Source organism: Toxotes jaculatrix, chromosome 13 (assembly GCF_017976425.1).
Source record: "Toxotes jaculatrix isolate fToxJac2 chromosome 13, fToxJac2.pri, whole genome shotgun sequence".
NCBI lineage: Eukaryota > Metazoa > Chordata > Actinopteri > Toxotidae > Toxotes > Toxotes jaculatrix.
In genome coordinates, this window is record NC_054406.1 from 7,104,615 (window position 1) to 7,109,939 (window position 5,325).

General features: G+C 42.5%; 1 long non-coding RNA gene across 1 annotated transcript; it reads left to right on the forward strand.

Moving 5' to 3' along the window:
• Window positions 1–4,066: 4,066 nt before the first annotated feature.
• LOC121192207 lies at window positions 4,067–5,074 on the forward strand. The gene is made up of 2 exons (XR_005895174.1): window positions 4,067–4,181; window positions 4,321–5,074. It is a non-coding gene; the product is annotated as an uncharacterized LOC121192207 (long non-coding RNA).
• The last annotated feature ends 251 nt before the right edge of the window (window positions 5,075–5,325 follow it).

Genomic DNA, 5,325 nt, shown 5'->3' on the forward strand with positions numbered 1-5,325 from the left:
ACGCCCCCCTCCCCCCGACCGCAGTAAGTTCTGTCAGTTTTCACTTTGTAGGGTTTTGACAGCTTAACAGAACAGACCATTTTAGATTTACTCAATAGTTTTCAAGCTACTTTGCTGACGTAAAGTGTGTGGATATGTGAGTGAATATTCTTAAATTCCTAAATAAAGAAACCAATAAAACTGGTTGCGTCAGGGATTGAGCACCCTCACGATGCTCTTGCAACCAGACTTTGACACTTTGTCACTCATATCATAAATACTAAATAGTTGCTCTTAACTGTTGACTGATGTGAAAAGGTTCATATTGTACTAAGCCTACCCTAGTGTTGTAAGAGGAATAGCGCCCCACGGTATCACCTTTTATTCACTGCAGCATTTGGGTGCCAGTCAGTTTGATGATCTTCTCCTTGTCTTGAATGAAAATCCTCTCCAGGCAAAAAAAAAAAAGCAATACAATGTCTAGACACATTATCTTGGTATCATGTGTTCCATGTTTTTTAATCACTTGACAATTGTATTTCAAATTGTGCATTTTGGTGTTTAGGCTGCCCGATTAGACTCAATCTCTCGGGATCGTGGGTTTGAGCCCCACTCTGGGTGGCACCGCCTCTCATGGGCCCACCACCCGTGGGAGGTGCCGTAGGGCTTCGGTACATTATGGACTGGGCAGCAGTCGCCCCTGCTACCTGGGCCTTGACAAAGATAAGCCGCAGATGAAATTTTGGTGTTTACCGTATTGTTGTAGTACAACTAGACCCAACTAGATTCAGAGCCAAATGTGATAATTGCAGGTTTCTGTCAGTCTGTGGTTTCTGTACATGTTAAGCTTGATTACCAGGATTATCCTCTTATTTGTATCATCTCTCTTATTACAGAGTGACCTGGACAGCTGCCTGACTTCTTCAAGTGCTGGTAAGAGGAATCAGGTGGGAAAATGGCAGAATTTTAAATAATATGACCAAAATTATGCACAAAAATGAAGGCAACAAACTGTTCACTGTGATGAGTAACTGAGTGTCAAGTCTCTGAATGTTGATTTTCCTAGCAACTGAAATAAATTACAACCAATGTCTGCCTGAAATGTGGGACATCATTCTGAAAACGGCTTTGCAAACCTTAGAAGGTCATCGTCAAATGTATATAATTGGTAATTGGACTAAAATATGCACAGTCATTAATCGAGTCAGAGAGGTACTCGACTTAAACGATTCAAACGCATCTTGTCTTCATTCCCAAATGTCAAGAATAAACATTCACCCACAGGTCTTGGGTCGACACAGCTAAGAGGTACTGAATGAATGTGCTACAAGAAGACTGTGAGAAATTACATCAGAAGCTTGGTTTTTGGTATCTTTTCATCAAAGAAATTGTTTGATATTGGGGGAGCTAAACGCATTTGCTCTCTTGTTGAGAATTAGATGAGAATGAGATGATGATTTCTGTCATATGAATCAAAAGCCAGGAGATAGATAGCTTAACACAAAGAACTAGCTGACCCTATTCTGTCTGAGTCCATCTACCAGCACCTGTAAAACCAATAAATTAACATGTCACTAATTAACCCTGTAAACATGTTAATTAATGAGCTTTGTATACATTAAAGGGAGCCAGTCTAGCTGTTGCCCCCCCTTTGCAGTCTGTATGCTATATGAAGCTAACCAGCTGGCTGGATGACAGCGTAAAAACATGACATGTCATCTAACTCTTGGCAAGAAAGTGAATAGGTGCAGTTCCCTTTTTTATTCCTTATTAACCAAGTTTAGTAACAGGTAGAACATAGAAGACATAGATTTGCAGGGCCTTGTATACAATTCAAGAGGACAATACACAACATGTTGTGCACATGGCTATGATAGCTCCTGTGTATATATCACCTTGGTGCTCCAGGCTTGTCCCAATGCTAATCATGAGGAAATGGGAACTGACCTTTTTGATCAACCATTCAGACTCTCCTGCTTTGATCTCGATGCCACTGACCCTCCCTCTCCTCCCCGTGGTTGATCTTGCGGCCCGCCTTGTTCATCCCCTCCCATCCTTTGCACTGTGTACTTCACCCACGTTGAGGGCACTGTGTTTCCCCCGCTTCTGACTCATCACATGGCCTGGTGTGTGAGTGTGAACAAGTAAAGAGTATGCAAATGAAGTGTCTGCCAGGAGAAGGATCAACAGAGTCCACATGGCTGCCCACTCTTTGTTATCAGGTTTGGTTGCTTGTTGACCCTGAGGCAGTGGCACAACTGAGGGGTCCCTCCGAGAGAGGCTTGGGCGCAGCAAGCTGGATGGCAAGAGATGATGAAAGAGGCCAACAAAAGGAAGGAGAGAAAATCACAGAATCAAAAAGTCACATTGAAAATTGAGAGGGCAAGAGAGAAAGAGATGGTTAGTGAGAAAAGGTGTTAGTCACTCTGTGCCCCCTCTGCCACAATCATAATTAGGTAAGAAAATGGCATAATGTTTGTAAATTGCAGTGGAAGACATTTAGGCAGCCCTTCAATCCCACACAGTGTGTTTGCTGACCAGACACACGCACAGTGATGACAAGAAGACAAAGGTAGTGATCTAGTGTTTTGTTTTGTCAGGCCTGTGAGCGTGTGCCGGGAGTGGGAGTTGGACATTGAAGAGCGTGGTCTTTGATGTATGTGTTATCTAAGCACCCAGAATCATGGAGCCTTCAACAAACTCTTTTACATTTTAATGGCCTGTGATGTGCTCACCTCTGCAGTCTGAATGTGCTGAATGTTGTATGTGAGCTAAAAGCTGTTGAGGCACCATTTTTCACTTTTATTTCATGCACCTTGTGTCTATGTGGCATTCTAATTTACTTAACAGTAAATTTACTGTCAGCAAAAATTGTTCTATTGGTATTGGTGACATGCAGACTTAATAATCAATGACATGTTCTGCGTTTTGCTTGTGATGCTTTTCTTCCCACTGTGACCTTTCAGGTTTCATCAGGTCTCCATCTACCCTGATTCCTTGGCACAGCAGGTCTCTTGTGAGCCCTTCTCCTTTCTGGACACCTATAGGGCCTCCTAAGTTTATCATCAGTGTCCATTTTTCTGGCCTTTGTGACAGTGTGTTTGAGAGACTGAGGCATTGTACAGCAATTCTTCAGGTAACATGACACAGTTTTACAGTGAGTATGTTGTATTTTTTTGTAAATTCTTTATATATATGAGCAATTACTGGAAATGGACAAGAGATGAATCATTAAGAGTAAAACACCTGGGTCCTTACTGAATTTCCCTCTTTTTAGATCAACTGACCCAGTCACCAGAACAACCAGCTACTGCTCATTGACAATCAGCCCCAATGGATATATAAGCCAATGCCCCTTACTTCACTTTTGCTGCTGTGGTGTTTGTGCTTGTTTCCTGCCTGTACCCTGCCTCCTGTTAAGATTTCCTGTTGCTGATGTCCTGCCATGTCGTTTTTGGAGTTGTTTCTCTGATCTGAAAGCCTTCCTGCTGGCAATTGTTGACCAGTTTACTTGAACCATGAATGTTTTGAAAGCCCTTCGGTGCATCAGTTGATTACCAGTATTTGCATTTGGGGCTTCATCCCTGTGGCTAGTGACCTGAACCTTGACCAAAAAAAACAAAAAACTAAATAACAAAACAAAAACAGATATCATCTTCTTCTGTGAAGTCCAGAAGTAAAAGGGTATTGCCAAAAAAAGTATATAATTGTTAATGTATAACTGTTTTGGTTCACGTGTTTACAATGATACTTTTTTTAAAAAAAGGTCCATAATGAAGTGTTAGGGCTGGAAGTTTCAAGATCTAGCTGGTAAAGGTCCCTCCACAGTACCTGGAACAAAGTACAAGGTCTGTCCATCTGAAGATTAAATGTGATGTTTGAGAAAAACTTCAAGCCTGTCACAATAAAAAAGCTGAAACATACATGTACCAGTTACCCGCAGTAAGTAAATTAAGTGTAGCCGACGGACCTTCTCCCTCCCTGCCACTAGATGGCACTGTGCCAGCTTTCGGTTCACGGAGTTGTGGGAGGCGCGTTGCGGCCCTATATATACACAGGTGTGCCCCCAGCTCGGTTTGTCCTCCCGTACCGCTCAAACCCTCCGTGGTGTCTACGGCCTGGCGTGGCCGTGGCCTCCTTTGACTGGACGCAATAGTTCTTGGTTTTGGCAGCCATCGAGACACCTGTCCCCACTTATACAGGTAGGGTGCTCCGCCTCTGATCCACGCATGGTTAATACGGTCTTTATGTGTGTAGCGCGACTGGTTGCTGGCGCTGTGGGAGACGGATTGCTTTGCAGGCTGGCTGGTAATATATTTATATATATATTTTGTGCTGCAGCGTGGTCGAGCCGCGGCCTTCGAGGCTCACACCCTCTAATCCTCTGAGTAGCTGCGCCGTATGGCTTGGCCAGAGTGGTACGTACACGGGTTTGTTATTCTTTAAAGGAATAATTCAGTTATTATTATTATTATGAAATCTGTTTATGTGACTTTTTTTGTGGAGTCCCGGCTACTGCTTGGCCTGCCACTGGCTACCACTCCCTGGATGCACCGCTGTTCTTTGTAGTGTACTGTTCTTTGTAGTTCACGGTTCTTTGTAGTGTGCTGTTCTTTTGTACGCTGCTGTTCTGCTGTTCTTCTGTGCCGTTCTGTGCCTTGAGGTTCTGCGCTGTGCTGGATCGGATAGAGGCGCTCGTTATTGAAGAGTCCTGAGCTTGTCCACTCTGCAGAGGCCGTCAGCCTATTTTAAATCGTTATTTCTTTGTTTTCTTAACATTATTTTCATTGAGTTATTGAGGTAGCAGTTATTTTTGTTTGTATTCATTAACGTTAATTGTTAGTAACTTTATTTGTTTTTTGACTTTTGTTATTTGGATTTATTTTCAATTGGTTTTTGATTATTTCATCAGCACTAAGGATGTGTAGCGTTTGGCCAGTTTTTAATGTTCTCTCTTTGTCAAACAGGTGCTGAGGGCCTGAGGCGGCAGTTTTATGGTAGTTAATCCTTTAGTGCTTGGCATGTAGTTTTCTTTTTAACGTTTCAATTTTGTTGTTAATTATTTTTGTTAAATAAAGTTCTTGTTTCTAAAATACTTCAAACTGTCTCTCGCCTGTTGGTATTTAAGAACCTGTGCTATCTGATCAACCCTACACTTAGTTTAGTAATTTCCTAGGGTGAAATTCCCCAGGTGGCGTTGTCGCCACACCCCTTTCTTTAAGCCTCCGCCCTGCTACATAAGCTTCATTTTCTTGAAGCTTGTTTGACTGTGTACAATATAAAACTTGTAATTTTTTCCCCTCACCTAACACTGGGGGGGAAAGAAACAACAGGTAAAGCAGGTGA